We start from the raw sequence: 24,679 nt of genomic DNA, 5'->3' as shown, positions 1-24,679 counted from the left end.
GAATGTAACGTTCCTCACTGACATTCCTTTCTCCCATCTACGGAGCGCCAAGAGGTGGTTGTCGAAACACCATGGCCCGTTATTCCAAACCCACATCAATTGGCTTTCCATCGAAAACTTGAACTGTATTAGCCCTTCCCCCACTTCAATTATCTTCAAGTCATCCCCTAGCTTCCACATGGATCGTAGTAAATTCTTGGCTGCGCGTATATTAATTTGCTTCGTTGTGAGAAACTTTCCTATGAGGCTTTAGGGAGAACTCTTCCAATACTTTTTCTCTCTTCACTGGGCGGATTGGCATGACTTCGTCTTCATCCGTTGTAAGTGTCATATTTTGTATGCGTTCAAGGACCTCAGATTCCATGGCAGTGTTTGTAGCAGTCTACGTAAGTCTTTGAGTGAAATGTATTATTGTGAAACAGCTAATGTCCTTCCACACGTAGTTTGGAAGGAAAGAAAAAAAGTAAGAAATGATCCACACGTAGTTTGTATCGTTTATATATATATACATATATATATATATATATATTATTTTATGATTTAATTTATTCTTTGTAGTCAATAACATGAAGAATCTATATTGGTCTTACTTTGGCTAAAAACAAATATTCTAATTTGAAGATGTCCATGCAAAGTTAAGACAGAGGAAAAAAAATCATGTAAATAAAACATACGTTGGTGTGTGTAGGTTTCGCTGCTTAAGCTCTATACAGCCACCGGCCACTTTTTAGATCTCCTCTACCATTTCATTGATTTATTCTTTGGAAGCTAGCTAGGCACGTGACTCGATAATGCAGGTCTTGTACTAACCATGTTTTGTTTTTGATTATTTGTTTGTAATTTTTAGGATTGTCTAGAATATAACTTTATTTCCTCCTTTTACAAATCTTTAGGAGTATTTTAGTCAAAATTAAGTCCTTATATGTGGTAGAGTCCCTTAAAACGCAAGTTGATTAACCTAATTATTTAGTCAAGTGATTACTTAAGTAAATTATTCAAATCTTGGTTAACACAAGTAAATCATATCATGTAAACAATGCGGAAAATAAAGAATACAACAATATGATAACTTAGGAAAACAAAACCGGTAAAAAACCCCGAGAGGATTTAACCTAGCTATTCTCAAGGTAAAATAGATCCACTATGAAAGAATTGAAGTTTTACAATAGCAACTTACTACCATGACTACGTGACAGCTCCGAGTTCATGGACTATTTCTTTCTTGGATTCACAGTAACCACAAGTACTTCCACTTGTGTTTTTCTTTAAGCTCTTTATGCAGCAACTGAAGGGATTACCAAGCTCTCGACATCAATCTTGATCTTGATAACCCTAAGTGTGTATGAAGGCAAACAACTCTAGATCTCACAAGAGATTCACACACACAGTCTGAAAACGTAGCTAGGATTTTTCCTTTTATACTTTAGGCAAAACATAAAACCCTACATGTTATATGGGCTTGGGCTGAGTTGGAAAATTTTGCAAAAAAACATTCTGCACAAGCTTTGATCAATCGAGTCTAATTTTCAATCGATCGAACCTTGCAGAAAGTGAATAGTAATTTTCTGCAATTACTCGATTCTAACTTCACAATAAACATACTTTGAGTAGCCTAAATCTAGACTCTAATTTTTTATTATGGTTTGCCAACATTACATATTGAAGTTCTAAAACATTTAGATCCTAAATCTTTAGAACCTAACAGAGTATTAATTAGAATCTATTTAAGAATATTTTTGTTGATTTTTTCTTATTTTCTAAATTAATGGTTAACACAAATATGGTGTTTCTAGGATCTCTTAGCTGCTCTGCAATTTCTTTACTATAAAGTAGTTGTAGCCCATGGTATTAAGATTATTGACTAATTAAAATTTCACAGTATAGAAAATATTTTCCCCTTTGTAAGTTCTATATTTTTCCTTTTGGATTCAAGGAGCCTTGTCGTTGATTCAAGAGTTTATTCTTTAAAAAAAATGTATTTTGTTTCTTGTGGTGACCAACTATGTTAGTTAGTATCATACCCTTGTCATTTCACTTATTTGGAGGCTAAGGAACGAGACAGTGGCGGTTTCAACAATAGAGATCACAAAGAAGAAGTCCTTAGAAAGGACATTCCTTCGTTATCAATGTGACACCTAGCAAGTACTACTTAGCATGCAACAAGCATTCACATATATCCTCATATCCTTGCTAGCAAGGTGCTATTGGTCTAAGGAATATTTGTGCCAATAGGAATTCTGGAAACAATGTGGATAACTTTTCTGAAATATAGCTTGATCAAAACTCAAAAGCAATGATGTAAAACAGATAGCACAAACTTTCCTATGATAGAAATTTTGAGATTTTCTTGCTAACCTTGATTTTGCTAATTACTCCTTAAAACTCCACTATAAAAGGAAGCAACTATTTACTCCTCAATCATCAGCTCAACTATACCAAATTCTATCTTCATTACTACTTCATAAATTAGTCTCTTAGTTCATATACCCCTTCATAAATATTTCCATACACTTGTCCACAAGCATTCTCCTCCATTCTCTCTAAAAATTCCAGCATCATAAAGGGCCTTAAAAGCCATGGCCGAAATTAGTTAAACAGCATCACCCCTCTTTCAAATTTATACATATTTACCCATCCATCTGCACAAAGCAACTCCCATAATTTATTATATATTCATCATTTTGAGTATGACATGGTACAAAGAGATCTAGTTTGAATTACCTCTCTCTCTCTCTCTCTCCATACTTTGTTTGCTTTGGCAATAATGTTTTCTAAAAAATTAGTCATTTTTCAAAAAAAGTTTTCTATAAAACTATTTTATTTTCCTTTGTTTGGTAGTAACCTTAAATGAATTAAAATATAATTTTTTAACTTCCCTTATTTAGCGTACTGTGAGATAGAGTTGTTTTCCAAAAAAAAAAAAAAAGAATTAGTAGAAAACAATCTCTAAAAATAAGTCATTCTTTTTATATTGACCAAAGATAGTTTTCCTTTGACTCATTTTTTCTAATGCTACCAAATACTAGAGAACATGGAAAACTATTTTTACATAATATTTTCATCAAAACAAACAGAGTGTAAGTATTCCTCTTTTACTTGTAATCATTTAGATGAAATCATTAGTATTTGTTTATTACTTTTCCATTTAAGTTTATATATATATATATATATATATATTTTTACTATGGAATTCTCTCCTCATTTTGACTTGATAATAGAGGAGGAAACACAAGATTTTTCCAATGTGAACACATCCCTTAGCTTGTTTAATAATCAGTCGTTGGACTCTTATCTTGTTTCGTTGTTGGACTATTATTCAAGTACTTGTTGTAGGGGGTCATCATTTGGGTTGACATCATTGCAGGAGTTACTTTTGAAACCTCATTATAATTCTTGCTAGGTGTAATCTCTAGACCTAGAGCTAAAATGGGTCTATCACAATTCATCGATAGCATTTGGGTTATAATCTAAGCCCAACATCGAGTTTTGGGTTTGGCTTCCCAAAAATTATCATTTGCAACAAAATGAACCCTTAAGAGCATTAGTATCAAGTGTGCTAAGTGCCAAATATTTGGCATTTGACACATCAAACACCAAACAACAGGCCTCATGAGATGTGTCAAATGCCAAATAATTTTGGCATTTGCTAGAGCACAATCCGATTAATGAAATTGTATGGACAAAAATGCTATAATTATTTATTAAACACCTCTCTCTCTCTCTCTCTCTCTGTTGCTTCTCACTCTTCTCTCTTACTATCTTCCTCTCTTCCTCTATCACTCTCTTCCTTAGCCACCACTGATCTACCACCCTCCGCCGTTGATTTGCTACATCATGCCGCCGATCTCACCATCTTCCTCAGCCACAAGCTATTGATTTGACCCTCCTCCTCAACCACATCGCCAATCGCCCTCCTTCTTAGCCATGTTGCCATCTCACTTGCTTCCTTTTTTTGTGGGTTTTCTTTTGTGGTTGTGGGTTGATTTTGATGGTTGTGGTGGCTGATTTTGGGGGGGTTGTGGGCTGATTTTAGTGGTTATGGTTACCATGGTGGGTAGTGGTTGGATTGACTCTGGGTTTTGGTTATAGTGGTCGGTGGTAATTGGTTGATTTTGGGTGGTGGTGGGTTTGTGCTAGTGTTGGGTTGTGGGTGGTGGTGGGTTTCCAATTTGGTGGGTGGTTTATGGGTGGTGGTGGGGTTCCGATCTAGAGGATGGGCTATGGGTAGTGGCATTGGTGTTGGCTGTGGGTTTTGAATTTATTTATTTATTTTATTTGTATGAGTTTTTTTAGGTTATTTTATGTGTTGTACATATTATTTTAATGTGTTGGATGAAAAAATAGAACATCTGATGTAGGTAAATTGTAAAATAGTATGTTAAAATGGATAAAGTAACTTCTTAGCACAACTGATGCTGATGCTCTAACAGAGGTTTTCTATCCTTCCTTTGGATTTTAGAATTCTTTTAATAGATCAAAGAATTTATTCTTGAAGCAGACGTATCATGTTTCATTTTGACAACCATTGCATCATTCTTTATATACCTAATGCTAAAAGTTAGACATGTCACATGTCACATGTCGCAACCTTAATTATTTGCGCATTATAATGAACTGATTTTGTTTTGTAAAGGATCCCAAGCTAAAATTGAAGGTTTAATTCAGAGATATTCTCGCGCATGCTATGACATTGCCAAATTTGTTTACACAGCAATACTGGTCATCGTTGGAGTTGGTACATAACTCTCTTTTTTTTGTTATTATTATTGATAATGTACTCTTTCTTTCTTTCTTGAATATATCCACATTTGTAACTTGGGAAATGTTATTTATACACATCTTGTGCTCATGTCTTCTGTACACCATTTGTTTGCACTGTTGATTTTGAGTTAATGTATTATTTTGATAAGAGTGGTGTTTGTTTCACACACAACCGTATATACAAGCAAAATTTGCATTAAAATCATGATTTCAGTGAAAATTTAATGGACTTACAATTTGAATATGATATATATGATACAGAGAAGGTGTGTGCATGAAGTGTACAAGTTAATATATACATGTAGCTACATGTTAACATGCATATTAATACATTTGCCTCCTCATAATATAAATTCCCTTGTATGATTATTACTTATTAGGATCAGATGAATTATTATTATTATTATTATAATTATAATTATTATTATTTCTTGATGAATAGGATCAGATGAATTAAAGAAGATAAAAGAGAAGCACGTTTTATCTCTTAGAGTCCTAAAACATACTATCAAAGCTTTACCCATAAATTATTACATTTTGGAAAAAGGGCAGAACCCTGGGCGGATACTATTCCTCCAGGAACCTACTGTGGACGAAGTTATTGACATGGACATCGGTTCATCCTCTAAAGACAAGTTTCCAATGGCTATCCATGATGATACGGACGAAGGCAAAAATATAGCACTCTTGGTAGTGGATAACAGACAACCCCAGATACATCAGCTATTGCTTAAGAGAGAGTTACTTACAGAGACAATGCTGCAAAAATTGGATAAAGACGGGAACAACGCATTGCATCTTGCAGCGAAGCTAGGAATAAATAAGCCCTGGCTAATTCCTGGGGCCGCATTGCAAATGCAATGGGAAATCAAGTGGTACGAGGTATGAACTCAAAACCATCTTGAACTGCTTGATTTTTATCAAACAGCTTGCCTAGGCGTTTGACTGCTGCATGCCCTGAACCTTACATGAAATATAGCGTTGCAAATGCTGGCCTACTAAAAGTAGTTGAATCATGTTTCTTTATTGGGCAAATTACAATTTGCTCACTTCTAATTTAACTGGAATTTAAATTGTTTATCTGTGGTTTGAAATTTTATATTTTATCTACTTGAGATTATAAGTTCAGTTAGAGTTCCATAACAGGGCTAAGTAATTTTGCTCCACTTTTATATTTCTCTCCTCAAAAAAATAAAAAAACATAAAAATACAAGATCAAAAAAGATAAAAAATAACCTAGTGAAATACTTGCATTATGAGATATCAAACCACACGTAGACAATTTAAATTTTGATCAAACTTCAGGTGGGTAAAGTGTTAAATTTCAAATCACAAGTAGGCAATTTAAATTTCAATCAAATTATATGTGAGTAAGTTGTAATTTGTCATTCTTTATTTTATCAACAGATTAAGTGTACGAGCCACTTCATCTAATTTAATAAAAAGTGGAGCTCTTCTTAACATATATGCAACACTCCATATCTAGGTGAGGGAGGTAGTTTTCAATATGTGCCAGGCCAATTTATAAGTAATGCGTACTAATTAATTAAAGAACATTGTCAAACATATTCCCTCAATGGGCTAGGGCAAAGTATATAAATATATATATATATATATATACATATTTGTTATTGATAATTTGATAGTTTGGAGAGAGGAGATTTGAATTCAAAACGTTTTTATTGGAAGTATTAAAAGTGTAAGTTAATTAACAAACACTTGACAAAAATGCAAATAAATGAAATTAAAAGTTAATAACTTGTATTTTGAAATGACAATAGTAACAGGGATCTCTAGTTTAGGGGGCCTTAAGCAGCTTATTTAAAGTTTGTTATGCCTTAATCAAATAATAGATTGGGCATACCCTTGCAATATGGTAATTAAGGGTATATTAAGAAAATTCAATAGGGCAAGGTTTTCCTTTAAATATGTTTTAGCACTAATTTGAAGGAAATCGGGTTTCAAAAAAAAAAAAGGAAATCGGTATTACCAAATCACATAATTTTTTAGATGATTTTCTCTATGTTCTCCCTCTTTTTACTCTCTCTTCTTCTTTTTTTTTTTTTTTTTTTTTTTTTTTTTCCATTAAAATTGCTTTAAAATAATTGTTCAACACTTGGTTTAATTCCATTGATTGACAATGCACTTCAAGTTTAATTTGCTACCCTAAATTTTCATCATTGCAAGTATACTTTGTTATGAAATTGTTTAGAAACAATCTAAAACTGTATCTTTTTTAATTTTTTATTTTTAATAAATGCAGTATGTGAAAAGAACCGTGCCACAATACCTACTTTACCAACCCAACAACGACAAGAAGATTCCGGCACAGTTATTCACTGAACACCTCGAGAAACTCGTCCAAGAGGGAGGTGAATGGCTTAGCAAAACCTCTGAATCCTGCTCAGTTGTAGCTGCACTCATTGCCACTGTTGCCTTTGCAAAATCAACCGCTATCCCAGGTGGTATCAAGGAGGGTAGCGGCTCACCATACCTTGAAACGTATCCTGCATTTGACGTCTTTGCTGTGACTTCACTTGTCGCCCTGTGCTTCTCTGTCACAGCCTTGTTCTTGTTTCTTGCTATCCTCACTTCCAGATACCAAGAAAAAGATTTCCGTAGCGACCTTCCAAGGAAAGTTCTGCTTGGATTAACTTCACTCTTCGTGTCCATTGCATCGATGTTAGTCTCTTTTTGTGCAGGACATTTCTTTGTGCTTAGAGATTAATTAAAAAACAAGGCGCTTCCAGTGTATGCAGTGACATGCTTGCCTATAACGTTCTATGCCATTGTACAGTTTCCGCTCTACTTTGATCTTGTAAGGACTTACTTCAGGAAGGTGCCTCGGTCGAGCCACAAGGTGGTTTCTCTCTAAGGTGTTGTTTCTCTACATTTTATAGCTGTGTGTTTCATTGTTTTACTTGGGTGTGGGATTGAGAAATCAACTGTTTTTCTAAGGTGTTCTGTGTTTAGCAACTATATCTGTTTGTGTGTGTCTGTATGCCCAAGTGTGACGGGCCTGGATTTTAAACTTCATGAAATGTTAAGACTTATGAATTTAAGTAATGAATAACTGAGTTCTCTCTCTCTCTCTCACAAGAAATATACTTGTGACATGATGCCCTTATACAAAAAAATAAGGCATGTTTTCACTTTATTGCAAGTGGAATATTCTTTCAATTATCATGGTTTGATGGATGATCTGTAAATTTCTATAATTACATGCTTATTTTTAACCAAACCAAGTGTTGAAACCTTCTTGCAATACCTCTGCAAAATGTAATTACATAAATGAAATATTGTTCCCAGATTTCCTTAGGATGAATTTATAACAATAATATATAAAAGCGTTACATTGGGAGGAGATACAAAAAAATTTTTAGTTCTTGATGCAATGGTCACTTCACAAGTATTGAATATTTGTGAGGTGTGGAGGATAAGGGTCGAGGTTCAAGTCTCCAAGAGGGAATTTTACACAAATATATATTTAAATTAAACTAAAGTAGAATTTATATATATAAAAAATTAGTTTATTTTTTAATTTGAAAAACACAAATACATGTACAACACCGATAAATTACCACTCCCAAGACCATAGATAAATTTTAGCTAACAATATTGTGTATATTATATAATAAATTAAATTTGTGTCTTAAATACTTAGTCGTATACTCGTATCAAATAGGCATCCTCTCTTGATATGCTTTTTCCTTTTTTTTTTTTTTTTTTTTCTTTTAATTCTCTTTTAGCCATGTGACGTATTATAAGAATATTAAAAAATAATATAATATATATATATATATATATATATATATTTGAGATGTTATTTCAACTGATAACATTATAAATGATTTTATTAGAGCATAATTCTAAAGCTTAAATCTATATTCCATCAAATTTATATCAAACAATTTATAATAATAACTAGTATTTGAATTCGTCAATTTTAAACCTTTAAATTCAAATGCAATATAAGTGAATTTTAAAGTTCAACTATTTTCAAAGTCATAGATATTGTTTCCAGAAACAACATACTAATATATACTAAATGACAATTAGTGTGACTAATGTCAAAATATTCAACATGTCACTCTTTGTAATATAATTAACTTCAAAAGCTATTGAAGAAATTATGAAACATTTGTTATATTGGTAAGTTACAAATGAATCCAATGAGTCTTAAACTTACAACTCACCTTTTATCCTATTATTACGAGAGAATGAAGTATTGGTTGAGTTACAGCTTGTTGAAGAAAGAATTGTGATACGTGAAATGTAGATAAAGAACCATATATACATACCTGAAAGATGATTACTATATATATATGTTAAGTGCAAGCCAGACCTCCTCTTGCTAATCAATGTCAGATGACAACCAGAGTTCCCCCAAACACTTCAGTGGGTTAGAAGTACCCTTTAATTGAGGGTTTCTTTAGAATTCCATAGAAGTGGTCAAGGGAACTCTAGGGGACAACTGACCTTTCCTTTCTCTTATTTTGGTTTATTTTTTGTTCTTGGCAAAGCAATGTAAACCAAACCTACTATTTATAGAAAAAGTTCTTTATCTTCATCATGATTCAGTAAAGGATGCCTTTGGGTACGAGAGGACCATTAGAGATAAAAAAATATCAACATACATGGACAGAAAATTGAACTTTGAACCTGGACAGAATAATGGGTCACATGAGGAGTAGAGAATAAAAATTTCGGTTGAGTGGCCAGAACTTTTCGGCTTACCCAAACTCGTTCTTTCTTTTCATCTCTATGGTCTGTCATTTTTCAACATATATATGTTATACGGAGTACAAAATAGTACATGCTTGAAGCACGTATATTAGTCCAATACATTAGTATTACAATACATACATTCAAGTCCCGTAGCTCGAGTACTTGACGAATTGTCATGTAATATATATGTGTGGTCCTGTACACATCTTATCGTTTTAGTGCACCACTTGACAAAACTTTCTAGTAATAGCTAGAACTGATTCACATTAGAAAGCCTCTTTGTGATCACAATGGGGGTGTACGTATATACTAGAATCCAGTCAATAGTCGCTTTATATCAATGAAAGAAGCTGGAAAGGAATGGCTCTAATGATGATAGAGTGTGAAAAGGTGCAATGGGCACATGGCCACTCATCTTGATATTATTCTCTCAACCTTCAATTTAGCCCACTTTTTCGTCTAGATTCACTTCCTACAGCTTTATTATCCCCTAAGATTTCTCAACTCTCAAGGCAAAGTATAGAGCAACGAATTGCAAAGATGCATGGGAACCTAGCTTGCTAGAAATAGTAGACTTAATTGGTACTCATAAACCCCGTATATAGAGCCAGCAATACAAACATATGGAGGTGCCAAAACATGCATCCACTGTCCCCTGGAGTTCCCTTGACCACTTCACTAGGGATTCAATCTCTTTGAAGTAAAGGGTCATTGATCCTCGCTACTGAAGTGTTTGGGGGAGCTCCTGATGGCACTTGATGCTCAGCCAACAAAAACAAAAATGGGCCTTTCTTATTATAGTAAGTAGGTTTGGGATTTTAGCCAAAAAAAAAAAGAGAAGAAAAAAAGAATGGGGTTAATTAGCAGGGACAACAGTAATTAATATGCTTCCCCTGTTGATATTATTCCTTCAAATTTAGTTCAAACTTCAAAGTATTAGGTGTTTCAGTTTATGAATTTATGTTGCAATGCTCCTCATCTTTGCTCTGTATCTTTGCTCTTTGGACTATGTCTGCCTGTTTTGTTTTGATTATCTTCTCTGTTTCCTTCTTTTTGTGCTTTCTTTGCACATTTTAGTCTCTTCTACTTTTCGGAGAGAATTTTACGTATTTTTTAATACAACGTGTGTGTATATATATATATATATATATATATATATGTATGTATAAAGTTTGAGATCATGTTTGTTACACACTATTATAAATACATTTTTAAAACTGAAATCGGAAGTTAAAAATATTATTTCAATTTTAGAATTGTGTTTTCAATTCTTGATTTCAATTCAAAAATTGAGTACAATATTATTTATCCTAAAGTTTATCGTTTTTTGTTGTTGGTTTCGGTCCGGTTTTTATTATTTTAAAATTATTACAAATGTTTTTATGAAAAAAAAAAAGACGTCATTTCATTAATCATTGTGATTAATAAAGGTGCTCAGGATCTTGCACTTACTTTCAAACTACAATATTTTAGGAGCCATTGGCATTTGTTATTGGAACATCCGGAAAAGTAAAATTTCAACTTTTTTCCTCTTCAATATGAAAATTGTTTGGCTCATTAAGCAAATAAATATTTTGAATTGGTATTTAGAAAATTTTCATAACAACTAAGAATATTTCTATGGATTTAAAGCTCAACAAATCCAGGAATTATTTCTGTATCTTCTTGAAGAAAGCACCAAAGTACATTTCAGGATCTAGCTTGAAGAAAGCACTAATCTTCTATATACATCCAGAGTTAGAAAGTGTTGGCCAAGTTATTTGGTAGACGAAAATTCAATTAATGCATGTACATAGAATTTAATATTTTTATCCTTTATGTGTAGGCTGAAAAAGATACTTCATTAAGGGTCTGTTTGGTTGGGGAGACAAAAATGGGAGAATAAAAATGATTCTAATTTTCCTCATTTGTGTTTAGTTGGAGGTGGAGAGATGGAAAACTGAAAAGATGGAAAAAAAATGAGTTTATATAAATTTACTTATATGCCCTTATTAAAAAATGCCCAATTAAAAAAAAATGACAAAAAACCAACCAAAAAAAAAAAAAAAATCACCTAAATTTATTAAAAAAGAAAAAAGTTAATAGAAAAATCATGTTCAGTTAAATCCCAAAAAAGAAAAGAAGAAGAAGAGCAAAACGGAAGAAGAATGTACCTATAGAGTTCAAAATTGAATTTAATACATTGTCTTCATTGAATCAAAGAAGAAGATATCATGCAAAAAAGTGAGAAAAAAACAACTAGTACATAAGATGAGGGGGTAGTTCAGTTATTTGACTGCAACTATTTCTTTCTCTCTATTTTCTCCCCAAATTGGAGAGATATAATTTTGTTGGGCTTGGGAAGAAAACATCCAATCCCCTATTAATTTTACCCTCCTTTCTTATTTTTAACCAAATATCCACAAAAATTATTTTTCTATCCACTTTTCTCTCCCCTTTTCCATTTCCCTAAAATCTCCCCAACTAAATAGACTCTAAAGCTAAAGAATTGAAGGACTCTAAAGCTAAAGAATTGGATAGATCTAAGATGGGTTTAGTACTTCAAGAAACATGTTGTTCAAGTCAAGTATTAAAGACATGAAGATTGGTATAAGAAACAAGTAAAAAAAAAAAAAAAACTGTTCATTAAATCTCGACAGATAGCATGACAGATGCTTGCTATTGAGATTTAATGTGAAGCTTGATAGATAGCTCAACAATAGCTCGATATATCAAGAATTACGATTTCAAAATTTATAGATTTGAAATTTGGCCCAATATTGTATATTGGTTTGGAGTTTCTTTTCTCATAACCCTAAACATATATAAGGCTTATTTTAAGAGCCATTACACACGGATAAAGAGACCAAGAGACTTATTTTATCTGTGTGAAGCTACTGCGTTTGTATGCCATAGGGTTTTATAACTAAGTGCTTCCTGATCTACATTATTGATGAAGTGAAGAACTTTACAGCTAACAATATCTGTTCAAGTTGCTGGAATTAGTCACGTACTGGGATTCATGTAAAGTGTTAGTCATAAATTGGAGGTTTGTGTATCAAAGGAAAGAAGGCTACTACAAGATCAAGCCCAATTGGGTATTGGAGTAAAGGTTTAACTGTAGATTGGTATTTCAGGATAGGAGAGGGTAGTTGGTATATAAGATTCTTTATACTTGTAACCGCTTTATTGTTGATTAGTAGATTCTTGGGAGTGGTGACCTTAAAATCACCTGGTGGGGTTTTTGCCTTACGAGATTTTCCCCATTTGTCAACAAATTACCGTATCCAATTTATTTTCCACTGCACTTAGTATTTTTGGTGATTTGTTGGTGCCTTCATGATTTGCATGTAATTGAACCTAATTAATCAACTTAGGTAATTGAATTAATTAACCAAGGTCAAGCTATCTTAACCCAACATCTTATATGTGCAATATTAGCTTGTAATGTGTGTGTATATAGTACATGCCATTAATATAATTATAATCATGTGTGTGCATGCATGTTTGTGTCTAAGTGTGTGTTCTCAAACTGAGTTTATTACTACACAGAGGAAAAGGGGATTGAGGGTTTAATTTATCATGTTTGATTATTATTATTATTATTATTATTATTATTAATTAAAGAGAGGAGGAAAGGATTTGAAGGGGTAAAATATCTCTACAAACTCCTCATTTTTAATCATGGGCCTTCCCACTTAAATTAAAGAATTTTAATTAATCAATTTTTCCCTTATGATATCAATTTATATTTATTTCTTTAAATTTAATAAAAGAGTGATATAATTTTTAAATTATATGATATCCTATAATTTCTTCTGCTTAATGTCTATTTTAACTTTTAAAACATTCACTAAGAGTCTTGTAACCCATTCGCATACTTTACTTTTTTTTATTAAAAAATATAAGCTTCAAATACCCTCATTATACTATCAAAGTATTAGAAAAAAAAAATTAAAACATCCAAAAAAAGGAAATGCATATCCATTCCTCTCCTACTACTTAATTTTAAACCATTTAAATAAGGGGAAGGGAGAACATTTCCTTACCCATCTCCGCTTTTTCCCCATTGCACATTCTACTCTTTTCTTCTTCCAAACTTCTAAATATGCATAAGAGGTATTAAATAATACTTTTTTTTTTTCTCATTTTTCATAGGCAGTTATTAATTAATAACATAGAAAGCTAGACTTGATTTTAGATATGTACACACACACTTATATATATATATATATGGTCAAACAATTGTAAGTATTTCAATATATTAAGCTGATTTCATGATATTTGTTCAATCTAATTTTATTAAACCTAACTAATATTATGGCATTACCAAGAATTAGGATGATTTACTATTAATTCATTTAAGTATGTTTAAATTAAGAACTAGTGATGTATTCTTTAAAGAAAAAGATAATGAAAATTTAGAAAGCAAAATCACATTTGAATTATACTGCAAAAACTACAATTCCTAAATAATGCCCTAAGAATGTCCAATTATTTTCAAAATAATAATAATAATTTGGTTTTGTTATATATTGAAATGGGAATTACTAAGAACTTTTTAGTACAAGTTTGATAATTGATTAATTTATATTTTGAACTATCTTAACAATATATATATATATATATATATATATAACCATTCTTTATTTTTATTTTTTTGGAATTTTTTCATTTAAATTTGTAATATACATGTATGTAAGCCGGTTTACATTTTTTATTTATTTCTTTTTAATGTCGTATTACAACATTTTTGAAATTTTGAATCAAATGAAACACATAAGTATTCTGTGTGTTGTATGTATGTCCTCCTGTGTATATATATATATATATATATATATATATTTCTGATTATGCAATCAAGCAATACATAAGAGATGGGTCATCCTTATAACATTGAATTTTTTATTATGCATTCGTTGACCTCACAAATTGTTTCAACACAAATTCAGAATACATTTTTGAGTTATAAGCCATTTGTGTTAGGTAGTTTGTTTGCTTTAAGTTATGTATTGGGTACTCTAGCTAGTAGTAAAGTTGTTCAATGTCTAGCTCTACTTTTTGAACCTCATATAAAATTTCAAAGCACATTTTGAGTTATAAGCAATTTATGTCAGGTACTATTTGCTTTAAGTTATGTACCGAGTACTCTAGCGAGTAAAGTTGTTTGATAGCACTACCTGGTCTTACAAGGTGAATCTGAGTTCAAATGTCATATTCTCCATTTGTTGTAAGAAGAGAAACCTATCAATTAGTGCATATTAATTGTTTTCCTCTACATTTATATATTTTCAATTGATCTGCCTTGATGTATATACACTTTAATTTATTAATTATATTTATATTATCAAATTAAGTATCACTCAATTGTGCTGCCACATTTTACAGTCATGATTACTTCTTTCTTACCTGCCGAAATTACATTACTTGACCCTTGCATTTTGCTTAAAAAGGAAAGATGCGAAGGAACATGAAATATTAATTGGTAATTTTGATTCTAGATATATAATTTCAGCAGGAAATCATAGCAAAACTAATTGTGTAAAACATGGAAGTGCATGAGAACACAAGTTAATAGCTAATGTGCACTACTACTGGTGACTCCACCAACCAATCTGGACAAATTGAAAAACCAGAATAAGTTTAAGTATGTTTAAGGAAAATATACTCCTATATGATTCGTGAAAAAAGAGGCCAGGTACTACAAATTTGGAACATATGAACTGTAATCTAGTAGTCTCATCAACTCATGAATAGCAAACCTCTCTCTCTCTCTCTCTCTCTCTCTCATCATTTTGTAAGAATTCATTAATAGATTCATATATTAAAAAAAAAAAAAAAAAAGAGTAGAAAGAAACAAACTTAGGCCAAAATTGGGAATTAACTCTGTTTTCCAAACAATATAATTAGTAGGCACTATTACAAAACTATATTTTTTACTAACATCTCGAGTTTAAAAGACTTGATTTAGGGCTTATAAATTGAGTCTCAAAGACTCAGTTTTAGTGTTATGATCACGTCTGATTTGGCGTTTCTTCCACGTGGCATCCACCTGGAAATCAAATCTCTAAGACTCGATTTATAAGCAACCCTTTACAAAAAAAGTAAAATGTTCTAAGCTCACATCTTCAGCCTCCTTACACACATGTTCAACTCTCTCATGTACAAACCATTCCCCCCACCCCACCCCACCATGAATGAAGACGATACCATTACCACCACCACCACCTTGGTAGTACCAAACTCGTAAGCCCAAACCCAGACACGTCGGCCACATGGATTCGCCACTGTATCGGCCGAAGGAAAGTTGGGAAACAAGGGAAAAAAGGAGAGGGAGAAGGAGAAAGAGAGAACGAAGCTTAGAGAGCCACGCCATTACAAGCCGCATGCTTGCCAGCCTCAGGCAGTACGGTAATTTCTTGCTCCTAGCGCATGCCGACATGAACGACGTACTCGCCACGCTGGTGCGATCATGTATCGACAATCGCCACCCACGCCGAGATGGGTTCATGGTCCAGATTGAACTTCTCGTGGGTTTTAGGGTTTTTATTTTTTTTAATCTAGATTTTAGATGGTTGTTGGGGGTGGATTTGGTTGGATTTGTACTGAATTGTTGGATTAATGCTCGGATTTGTGGGTTGATAGTGGCTGGTCTATGCTTGTATTTGGTGATGGTTGATGGTGGTTGATCTGTATTTTGTACTCCAAACACTTGAAAATCTTTTCACTGTAAATGTGTTATAGATATAAATCAAGTCTCTAAGACTCGATTTCTAGGTGGACGCCAAGAGGAAAAGCGCCAGCTCAGATTTGATCAGAACATGAAAATTGAGTCTTTGAAACTCAATTTATAGGCTCTAAATCGTGTCTTTTAGACTTGAGATGTTAGTATGAAATATTCTTTCACAATAGTGCCTACTAATTATATTGTTTGACCAACAAACTTACGTCCAAAGAATGCCGCAATAAAAAAAGACTTTGTCAGAGCGACTAAGGATAAGATGTTCTCCCACTTAATTTATGATGCAAATCAATTATATCTATCTTGCACATGCATAATATTTTTAGTACGAGATATTCAGATATTGTCAAAAATATGTTGTGTGATCAAGAATAGCTCTACGAATTGCATTGGTACCAACTTGAACAAACATAGATCTAATGCCACCTAGTTCACACAAATAATTTAGTGGGTGTATGTACTAGATTCTATCAAGGAGTTGCTTTTGTTTGTAGTGGAAAAGTTGAAAAGGATTGGCTAGACAACAAAAAACATTGAACAAGAGTTTTGCTATGGATACTACAATTACAAACTAAAATGCGTCAACAATGGAAGAAAGAAAAATAAATTCAAACGTTTGTTTATTATACTAGTTAAGAAACATAAATTACATTTATTATCTCGTCAATTTGTAATTCTTTTATAGTAAAATTAGTAGATGTGACATTTTCTGAATCTTAGTGGCATATGTGGCCTCTCGAAGTCATTTGTCCAATATTCTCTACCATCTAGTCTATAGTTATGTCTAGGTTCACTTGCTACCTTTTCTCTTCTTGAACAGAAATAACATAAGCATTAAGCAACTAAATGCAAAGAGAAGAACTCAATATAAATAGAATGGTTTAGTAACCATTTTGCATAAAGCAAAGTAGCTTAAGAGGGCATGATTAGGTTTCCCAAGAGTTTCTCCAAACACTTCATTTGGGAACTATTTGTACTAATCAAAAGGGTTGTTATGGGCTATGATAGAGTCACAGAGAGTTAGAGAGGAGAGAGGATAGAGGAGGGGAACTGTAATTTACGAGAGAGAGAGAGAGAGAGAGAGAGAGAGAGAGAGAGAGAGAGAGAGAGAGAAGTAATAAAAAAAAACTAGTAGTAGATGTTATAGTGATCTAATACTAGAAGCAAATCACCTAAGTAAAGTGAATTGTTTTGCAATTACTTTACCAAATTAATAACACACTAGATGGATGTTAGGAACCTAGTGGTTCCTACTGGGGATGGGTAAAAATTGTAGGAGAATTGACTTAATTCGAGGTAGTCACCCTCCATAGAGAGAGAGAGAGAGAGAGAGAGAGAGATGTACTAATGCACTAAGCAATTGGTTTATTCTTCAATGATGGAAATGTGATTACAAGTAGATATTTATATAACCATAAACTATTCTATTGGCCCATATGGCTTGATTCTAATGGTCCTACAATTTTCCATGTGCATTAATAATTCCAATATGTGTTAAATGCGATTAATATGCTTGGGATTATAACTAACCAACCAAATAAATCCTAATACAACAATTGTTATCCATATGCTTATAGCATTCCTAACAACAGAGCCATTTTTAGTTGTTTCGTGTGCTAAAATAACATTTTGGGTATAGCACAGTTAATGCTAATGCTTTAACACTAGGAACAAAAAGATATAACATCTACTAAATTTTGTCTTGCTAATATAAGTCAGATGGCAACCAGAGTTCCCCTAAACACTTCAGTAGGGTACCACTAGCATATGGCCTCTTAGAAGAGCCCCAGTGAAGTGTTCAAGGGAACTCTAGGAGATAGCTGACACTTCCTTGTGGATTTTTTTTCTTGGTAAGTCAATGCACCTTAAATACCCTATTTATAGTGAAGCTTTTTCCTAAAATATAGGAATTTAGGTGGTCTATATGGTAGGAGACTTGTCAGAGAGGAGAGAATTCCATGTAAACCAAGTTGATGAAATTGAATTTGGGTAAGATGAAGAGCAGGAAGAATAATGTTGAGGTGAATGGACATATGAGCTTCAATATTCTCCCACTTAAAAGGCCTATGAACAATCTTTTTCAAGGATATACGATAGCTCAGAATGTATGGGAATGTATGTGTATGCCCAAGTGCATGCTTAAGGACTCATTAAGTAGTTAGACCTTGATGATTATTGATGCAAATCAATTATATGAGCTCTCTCTTATTGATGCACAAGCATAATCTTTTTAGTACTAGATATTCAGATATTGCCAAACTGTGTTGTGTGGTCAGAATAGATCTACGAATTGCATTGGTTCTCTTGAACAAACTTTCTAATACCACCTGCTTCACACAAAGAATACCCTTTTATTTATTTTCAGTTGGTGTATGTACTAGCTAGATTCTAACAAGAAGTTGCTTTTGGTTTTAGTGGAAAAGCTGAAAAGGATTGGATAGATAGTGAAAATCTCAATGAGTGGTGGTAGGTATATTACAAATACAAATTAATGTGTCAACAATTGAAGAAAAATAATTTAAAGAATTATTTAGTATGTTGTTAAAATGACACCAATTACACTTAGTGTGTGTTTGGCAAAAATTAAAAAAAAAAGTTTATTTTACTATTCAGCTTATTTTTGCTACTATTTATGAGTCCCACTGCACTTCTTGGTACTATTCATGGGTTTCACTATTTTATTTCAGTTAACTTTTTACTTTTATCTACAATACTTTCAGCAAAAAATTTTCAGTTCAGCAAAATAAGCGGATTCCAAACAAACCCTTGTTATCACGTCCGTTTGTAAATATTTTATAGTAAAATTGGCAATATCTTTAACATTTTCCAACTCTGAATTGGATGTGTGGCCTCTCGAAGCCGATTGTTCAATATTCTTTATCTAGTCCATAATTATGTCCAGGTTCACTCGTTGCAAATCTCAGACCTTTCTCTTCTCGAATAGAAACAACATAAGCAGCTGAATGCAAAGGGAAGAACTCACTATATAAATAGAGTGGCTTAGTAACCATTTTTTTTATCAAGCAACTGAGGCAAAGTAGCTTATTAAGAGCTCATCATGTTAGGTGTCCCCTAGAGTTCCCTCAAACACTTCATTGGGGAATTCGTGTATTAATCAAAAGAGTTTTACTCCCTACTGAAGTGTTTGGAGGAACCCCGGGTGTCATTTGATTTACTAAAGAATTATTTTGGTTTATGACATCTTTCCCTTTTATAGCTTTACATTCATTTTACACAAATTGCAATGCTTTTAACTAGCCAATGAGTGCCTTTTTTTTTTCCTTGCTCCATTTATTACTTTTTAGATTGTCATAATTAACATTATTCGAAAATGATATTCCCAAACATGCATTTTAGTTGCTATGGGTCTCATCATTGTTTTATTGGTGTAGAAGATATCAATATGGATGCATAAATAGTATAACCATAAGGAGGTTGAACCAAGGGAAAGAAACCAAGATGAGAAGAGAAGGATAAGGCACAAGGAAAAGAAGCTACAAAAACTGAAGTATACCTTAGCTAACCAAACCGGTGCATATATAATCCAATTCTCTACATTGGTCCCAACCAAAGGTGGGAAAGTTGTCAATGGCAGTAATGATGAAAATGTGTGGGTTAGAAGAAAGGAAAAACCAAAACATTAGAGAGCAAAAAACTCATGAAAACCCAAAAAATTGCGTGGAGAAGCAAGCACAACTCTACGATTAGTCAAGCAGTGAATTAGACAAAGTTGATCTTCTTTTCTAGCATATATACGTGGGGTGCAAATGCAACCCCATCCATATTTTATTTATTTATTTATTTATTTATTATTATTATTATTGTGTAGATTGCAATTGCCATATGGCCCATGCATTATGAGAAATTATATTTCCAACAATTTTAGTTATTTTCTACATTACCTTGTATCATATTATGAAGTCTCAATGGGTCTCATGATAATTATCTCAATGGTGTAGAAGAAATCAAAATAGAATGTTACCCTTATATGTGCAATATTGTAACATGTACATACGTAGCACATACCATTTAATATAATAATCACGTGTGTGCGTCTGTGTTCTCAAACTAAGTTTATTACTACATAAATCTTTTTCTTTTTAATTATGACCAAAGTTTGAAAAAATCATTGGCTAGATTAGAGGAGAGTCCAATAGAGGGAAAGGGGATTAACTCCATTGTAGGCATGTTTGGATTATTTTTTTTAAAGAGAGGATCAAGGAAAGGATTTGATAGGATTTGGAGGGGTAAAATTTGTCTACAAAATCCTTATTTTAAATTCTAGACCTTTCCACTTAAATTGAATAATTTTATCAAATCAATTTTTCCCCTATGATATCAATTTATATTTATTTTTTTAAACTGAACAAAATAATGATATAATTGTCAATTTATATGATATCTTATTATTTTTTCTTCTTCCCATTTTTACTTCTAAAACATCCACCAATAACTTAGTCACATAGTCTTCCCACTGTACTAGTGAATTATTGAAAAAAAAAAAAACCTTTTAAAACATCCAATATATATATACCCCTCATCTTACTTTATTTTAAACAATTTAGATAAAGGGAAGGGAGAAACAATTCCTCACTCATCCCCTCTTCTTCCCCATCATGCCCTCTACTCTCTTCTTCACTCCCAAACTTCTAAATACACTGCAGAGGCATCAAATATTAAACTATCGTAATCATAGGTAGTGCCAGGGGGTCATGGCCCCTCCTAGACTTGATACACACACAAATATATATATATATATATATATATATATTTATTTATTTATTTATAAATAGGAACTATTTTAATATATTAAGCTGATTTTATGATTTGTTCAATCTAATCTTCTTAAATCTAACTAGTATTATTGTATTACCAAGAATTAGGATGAGTTACCATTAATCCTTAATTTAATTTATTTAAGCATGCCCCCCAAATTAAGAACTATTATTATATTCTTTAAATAAAAAGGTATTGACAATTTAGAAAGCGAAATCACATTTCGATTCTACTAAAAAACTTCAATTCCTAAATAATGCCTTAAGAATGTCCAAATTTTTATAATGAAAAAAATAAATAATAATTTGATTGTTTGTGTTGAAATGGGAATACCAAAGAACTTTAGTACATGTTTGATACTTGATTATTTTAAATCTCTAAAATTTGGTACTTCGTTGCTTATGGACATTATAATAATATCAATTTGTTGCATTTTAATTATATAATGTCTTTAAAAAAAAAGAGATCTAAACAATGGAAGAGTAATCGGCATCACTCACCCAATTGTACTGCCACATTTTACAGTCATGATTACTTCTTTCTTTCCTGTCAAAATTACATTACTTGACCCCAGTGTTTTGCTTAAAAAGGAAATACATGAAGGATCATGAAATATTAATTGTTAATTTTTATTCTAGATACATAATCTTAAGAGGGAATCATAGCAAAATTGATTTTGTGCAAAACACGGGAAGTGCACGAGAACACAAGTTAATAGCTAACATGCACTACTACTGGTGACTCCACTAATCAATCTGGACAAATTGGAAAAACCAAAATAATTTTAAGAGTCTGTTTGGTAACAGTTTATTAGTTGAGATTGAAATTTTTTTGAAAGTACTGTGGATAAAACTAAAAGGTAACTGAAATAGTATAATGGGGTATATGAAAAATACCAAAAAGTGCAATAAAACCCATAAATAGTAACAAAAATAAGCTAAATAATAACAAAAATAAACTAAATAGTAAAAAACTTAATTTTTTAGCCAATGACAAATGTAATTAACCTAAGAATGTTTAAGGAAAATAGGGTACTACAAGTTTGGAGCACATGAACGGTAGTCTAATAATCTCATCAACGCCAATAGCAAACCTCTCTCTCTCTCTCTCTCTCTCAATCATTCTGTAAGAATTCATTATCAAATTCATACAAAGAAGAAGAAGAAAGAAACAAAATTACGTTCGAAGAATGCTGCAATCAAAAAAGACTTTGCTAGAGCGAATAAAAAATAAGATGTTCTCCCACTTAATTTATGCTCTGATAGCTAATGATGCAAATCAATTATATCCTACACATGCGTAATATTTTTTAGTAGGGTTATTCAGATATTGTTAGAAATGTATTGGGTGGTCAAGAATAGCTCTACAAATTGCATTGGTACCAACTTGAACAAACTTAGATCTAATACCACCTTGTTCACACACATAATTTAGTGGGTGTATGTACTGGATTCTATCAAGGAGTTGCTTTTGTTTGTAGTGGAAAAGGTGAAAAGGATTGACTAAACAATGAAAAACACTGAACAACAGTTTTGCTATGATACTAAAATTACAAACTAAAATGTGTCAACAATAGAAGAAAAATATATTCAAACGTTTGTTTATTATACTAGTTAAGAAACATAAATTACGTTTATTGTTTTGTCAATTTGTAAATCTTTTATAGTAAAATTAGTAGTAGACATGACATTTTCGGAATCTTAGTGGCATGTGTGGCCTCTGGAAGTCGTTTGTCCAATATTCACTACCATCTAGTCCATAGTTTAGTCTAGGTTCACTTGCTACCTTTCCTGTTCTTGATCAGAATTAACAAAAGCATCTGAATGCAAAGAGGAGAACTCAAATAAGTAGAGTGGTTCAGTAACCATTTTGTACAAAGCAAATAAGACAAAGTAGCTTAAGAGGTTCTCTTAAGCTACATCAACTAGAAAACAATTGCCCATGCATTTGTTCCATCTTGGAGGGACCACATTGGACACACATGACTCCTAAATCCCATATTCAATGGAGGGTTTAATTCGGTCACATTATATTTTGTTGGAAAATTCCTCTCGAAATAAATGGTTGGAAAATACTAAGGGTCCGTTTGGAAAATTTCACTCATTATATTTTGCTGAAATTGAAATTTTTTTACTAAAAGTACTACAGATAAAGGTAAAAATTAACTGAAATAGTAAAGTGAGATCCAAGAATAGTACCAAAAAGTAAAGTGAAACTCATAAATAGTAGCAAAAATAAGCTAAATAATAAAATAAGTTGACAAAATTAATTTTTGTCAAACAGATACTAAAGCAACCGTAAATTTTATTATAAAAAATTTACAAAATTAACATAGGAAGAATATGATTTGTGTTGCTTAAACAATAAAATAAGCACTCCTTTATTTTATGATAGCTAAGGACCCGTTTGGTACATATGTTTAAAAACTGAAAATTGCTATTTGAAAACATTTGTAAAAATACGTGTGGATGAAAAAATACGTTGAAATGCGTGAAATGTTATTTAAAAACTGAAAATGATTGTTTAAAAACACAAACCAAACATCCCCTAACACATCAGTTTGTAAGAGTTTGTAAGACATATTTAATAAATTTTGCAACGTTCCTAACATTATTACTCAATTTGGATTGTATTTGTAGCTTAGCTAGCTTGTTGTTTTACAAAGACCCCGTTTTCAGGGGATACGTATTCAAGCTCCTTAGAGATTTGAGGAATTTGAATGAAAGCGAAACATGTTCGTTAATGTTGCCGTTATTAACGGTTATAGCCACCGAATATCTCATTCTTTGCTTATCCAACGGTAGAAATAATACCCATATCGCCTCTGCTTCATCACCACCACCGCCACCACTACCAACCACTGTGTCCTCTCCCTCAAGGCCAAACCCGTAATTTCACAAGGAATAAGCCGCGCCCAGGAGCTGGAAGAACCCATGGACCCCACTCTCGGTCGCACCTGTGAGGTCGGTGTATGATTGGCAAGGGTTAAAGATTGAGGTGGGTGAGACTAACTTTGATTTTGGAACGTGTTATGAGGTGGAATGTGAGACTGGTGATCCTGAACGGGACAAGAAGGTGATTGAGAGGTTTTTGGAGGATAATGGGATTGGGTTTGAGTATTCCCAAGTGTCCAAATTCGCTGTGTTTCGGTCAGGCAAGTTGCCATTGTAAGTCTGTCTAATGTTTTGATTTTGTTTTTGTTCTATGATGCAGTACTAATGTAATCATAGGTCTTAGAATTGGACAGGTTTTTGTTTGCTTTAATGTGTGTTGATAATTGGATAGTTACAACAGGGGAGGTGAAATTAAATTTGAACCTGAATGTTTTAGTTGAAAACAGCAGGTGGTGCCAGTTGAGTTATCTTGTGGGCTTGAATATTTGTGTTTCCTGTTAGTGTGCGTTTGGGAAGTCAAGGTAAAAAAAAATAATAATAATAATAAATAAATAAATAAAAATTTTTTTTTGAGTGTAGTTTGGTGTGTCCCACATCAGGAAAAAAGAAGAAGAAAATTTCCCCTTCTCTAGGTTACTTTTAGCAATAAACAATCAACAAAGCATATGTAAAGTCACTCGAAATAATGTTTTAGCTCATGGATAATTCAATCTGCTTAAGATAATGCCTTGTGAAGCAGAGGTTATTGGTGTGAATATTCTTATTTCCCCTTCATTGGGGTCAAAGTCACTAATGTTTG

At 32.5% G+C, this 24,679-nt stretch overlaps 1 pseudogene; it reads left to right on the top strand.

Moving 5' to 3' along the window:
• Positions 1-4,660: 4,660 nt before the first annotated feature.
• LOC115981288 lies at positions 4,661-24,351 on the top strand (annotated as a pseudogene).
• Positions 24,352-24,679: the final 328 nt, after the last annotated feature.

Source organism: Quercus lobata, chromosome 3 (genome assembly GCF_001633185.2).
Source record: "Quercus lobata isolate SW786 chromosome 3, ValleyOak3.0 Primary Assembly, whole genome shotgun sequence".
Classification (NCBI taxonomy): domain Eukaryota; kingdom Viridiplantae; phylum Streptophyta; class Magnoliopsida; order Fagales; family Fagaceae; genus Quercus; species Quercus lobata.
This window is presented reverse-complemented; position numbering and strand designations above follow the sequence as displayed.